The 3,837-nt window shown below is 41.8% G+C and overlaps 1 long non-coding RNA gene across 2 annotated transcripts in view; it reads left to right on the forward strand.

Annotated features, from left to right (window-relative positions):
* Positions 1 to 3,837, forward strand: part of LOC117286347 — a 29,976-nt gene that overhangs the window by 6,581 nt on the left and 19,558 nt on the right. For both annotated transcript variants that reach the window (XR_004517489.1, XR_004517490.1), the window contains exon 2: positions 712 to 955. This is a non-coding gene — a long non-coding RNA (uncharacterized LOC117286347). The remainder of the gene's footprint in view (positions 1 to 711; positions 956 to 3,837) is intronic.

A 3,837-nucleotide genomic window follows, 5' to 3' on the forward strand; every position in this document is an offset into this window, starting at 1 on the left:
AGAACCACAAAAAAAAAAAAAAAAAAAAAAAAAAAAAAAAAAAAAAAAAAACATAAAAGAGGAAAACAAAATACAGAAAGACACAGTTCCTATGTCAGCTCCATTTTGCTGTATAACAAACCACCAAAAAAATACTAAACGTTTACTGTTCCTCATGAATCTCCTCCACATCAGTTTGTTAGCCCTCTTGACCTGGTCCAGCTCCTCTGAGGCTGGATGGCCCAGGATGGCTGGCTCACAGAGGTGAATGGCAGGCTGATCAGCCAGCAGCCTCGGGCGGGGCTTGCTCATCTCTACTCCTGTGATCTGCTCTCCTCCAGCCAGCCAGTCCAGATGGGATCACATGGTGGTGTGGCAGGGATCCCAGATGGGCAAGAGGGCAAACCCCGGTGTGCGTGTATTGTTTTAAGGTTGCTGGCATCACATTTGTTCATATCCTATTAGCCAAGAAAGTGAACCAGAGGCGAAGCTAAAAAGGGATGAGTAATCTCTCTCTTCAGTACTAAGGATTAAGCCCAGGGCCTGTCACTGAGCTACATTCTCAGCTCTTTTTATTTTTTTTTATTTGGCGACATTCTTGCTAAGTCATTAGGTTGCCCACATTGGGTTTGAATTTGTGATACTCTTGCCTCGGCCTCCCAGAGTGCTGGGATTAAAGGCATGCACCACTATGCCTGGTCTTTTATTTTTGGTTGTTGCTGTTGTTTCAAGACAGGATCTCATTATATAGCCCAAGATGACCTTGAACTTAGGATACAGCCCAGCCTATCCTGAACTTTCAGTCCTTCTGCCTCAGCCTGCCAGAGTGCTAGGATTATAGGCATGCACCGTACCTGGTTTAGATTTTCCTTCTTGATGAGAAGAATGGCGCAGACTAGTGAGGACCGACCAGCTGCTCGGGAAGCTCACTGCTCCCCCACCTCCAGTGCTCCGGAGCCTTCGTCAGAGCAGACAGGTGAGCACTGCCCAGCTGCACACGTGCCTCTGCAGCATTCCTCCCCCACGCCCTGCTCTCACGCCTCCTGGTTTTGCCAGTACCTGGATCCACACTGCAGAGGCACAGGTGGTCATAAAGGCCATTTTACTGAGCTCCAGAAGATAGAATGGAAGTGAACAACTGCAGTAAAGGCACATCAGACCTCCATAGTTGGTAAGTTGGAGGGATCCCCACCTTCCATCAGAACCTGGACTATCTTTAGGGGAAGGGCAGCTGGAACCTGCAGTAGAACCTTGCAGAGTTCAACCCTGTAGGAGGTCAGGGAGCTCAACTTGGGTCTTGGCAGCCAGAATTCAGCCTGAATCTCAGGGGTCTGCCATTGGCTAGCTGAGACTAACTGACTTCTGCACATTGCTGCCCATGTTGTCTGTTGTGAAAGCAGAGACATACCTTGAAAGAGGCTCTTCTGATGTTTTCCTTTCTATTCCTCTTATTTTTAATTTTTATTTTTAAAATTTTACTTTTTCCCACTCAGTCCCCTGCTCCCTCACATTAATCTTCATCTCCCTTTTTGAACCTTTTCCTGCCCTAATTCAGATTTCTTCTTTCTTTTTCCTTTACTTGATTGTCATTAGTTTCAAAGGAAAGTGAGTGTAATTCATAGCTTCCCTATTACTGTTAAGTTGTTCTATTCTTAGCTTTGTTCTTGTCTTTCCCTCTTGTTTTCAACAGTTTCCTAGTTTGCGTGATTATCCTGTGTCCTCTGGCTTCACTTGAAACCTTCTCCTATTCTTTTACCTATCTATTCCTCTCCTCCCAACTCTTCCTAAGTCCCCATCCTGAAGGGTAAAGTTGCTCTATTGAAGAGTTTATTCACTCTAAACATATTTTGGTCTGCTCCTTGATTTTGATTTAATTCACATGGTTAAAGGTAATAGATTAATAACTACCACAAATGGTCAATTTCCAAGCTGTGTTTGATGCTATTGTGTTGCTGATTGTTATCAGTTGGGCTAAAGGGTTGTGATTGATTTAATGAGTTGTCCTTTCTGATATTATGAAAATGAGAGTGTTTGAGTCATTAGAGACTCAAAATCTAAAGACAAACTATATTAGGAAGATTGAAGTACTAAACTAGGAGCCAGGCTTGGCGGCACATGCCTGTAATCCCAGCATTCAGGAGGTTGAGGCAGGAGGATTGCTGTGAGTTCAAGACCAGCCTAGGCCACATAGTGAGCTCCATCCAGGTCAGTCTCAACTACATATTGAGACCCTGTCTCAAAAAACCAAAAAAAAAAAGTATGAACCCAGGAATTAAACCAAGGACAGCCCAACAACAAAAATAAACATAAGAAAACACTTAAGCAAGGCACAAATACAGACTCCCAGTTCACCAACGGCAAGTTCTAGGGAGAACGAGGTGGAAAAATCTGGCAATCAACCACCAGGACACCCTGAACTCATAGCAGAAGAAGTAACAAAACAGATCAGTCAGGCTCTAGAAAATTCAAAACAAAAATAATTTCCCAGATAACCATAGAGATGGTGAGCAAAATGGAAGTCGAGATTCAAGACTCTAGAGCAGAAACTGACAAAAAAATAGATGAGCTCAGGACCATGATAGAAGCCATGATTGCCCATCATAGGAAAGAAATGGAATCCATGAAACAGATTCAAACAGATATCTAGGAGATTAAAAACTCTATAGGAAGGGCTGGGAATTTGGCTCAGTGGTTCCACAGCCTGCCCAAGGGCAAGGACCCAAGTTTGATCCCCGGTACCAAAAACAAAAAAAAACAAAAAAAACCCAAACCACTCTACAGGGAATATCGAAGTAGAATGAACGATTGTGAAGTGTGGAGATAGAATTTCAGATATAGAAGATAGGATTGCAGTCAGTGGCCAGGAAAAGAGAGATCTCTTAAAAACAGTAAGAGATCATGACAAATCAATCCAACAACTTCTAGATGATGCAAAGAAGAATAATATAAGACTGATAGGAATCCATGAAATAGCAGGAGAAAGTACAAATGACTTAAAAAAACTGCTCACAGAATTAATGACAGAGGGCTGGGGATTTGGCTCAGTGGTTCTGCCACCTGCCTTGCAAGTGCAAGGACCTGAGTTCAATCCCCAGTACCAAAAAGAAAAAAAAAAAATTGATGACAGAAAATTTCCCAAACAAAGGGGAAGAATTTAATATACAGAGAAGTGAGGCATATAGGACTCCAGTTGGCCATGATCAAAAAAAGTCTACACCTAGACATATAATACTCAAGATCCTAGAAACCCAACAGAAGAACAAAATACTGAAAGCAGAGAAAAGAAACAAATTGCATGCAAAGTAAAGCATGAATCAGAATCACATCAGAAACACAGCAGACTTCTCAACACAAACTCTCAGATCAAGAAGAACCTGGAGTGAGGTATTTCAAGCCCTAAGAGAAAACAACTTCCAACCAAGACTGATGTATCCTGCAAAACTCTCTTTTAAAATGTATGGGGATGGGCTGGGGATTTAGCTCAGTGGTTTGGTGGCCTGTCTTGCAAGCGCAAAGACCTGAGTTCAATCCCTGGTACCAAAAAATAAATAAAAAATAAAATAAAATGTATGGGGAAATAAGATGCTTCCATACATAGAACACCCAAGAAACTTCATGAATATCAAACCAGCACTACAAACAATTCTAAACAATATCCTAAAAAAAGACAACGAAGGTCACAACACCATGGGGCCCAACAGACCAAATAAAATGGGCAAGTCAAGAAACTAAAGGGAGAGGGGAAAAAAATTAAAAAGAGCCAACAACAGGACAATAACATCACAATGATAAGTCAATACATATCAGTTATAACCATCAATGTCAATGGCCTCAATTCACCAATCAAAAAAAAAAAAA

This window comes from Fukomys damarensis, unplaced genomic scaffold (genome assembly GCF_012274545.1).
Source record: "Fukomys damarensis isolate Sample0158 unplaced genomic scaffold, DMR_v1.0_HiC HiC_scaffold_2, whole genome shotgun sequence".
NCBI classification, from domain to species: Eukaryota; Metazoa; Chordata; class Mammalia; order Rodentia; family Bathyergidae; genus Fukomys; species Fukomys damarensis.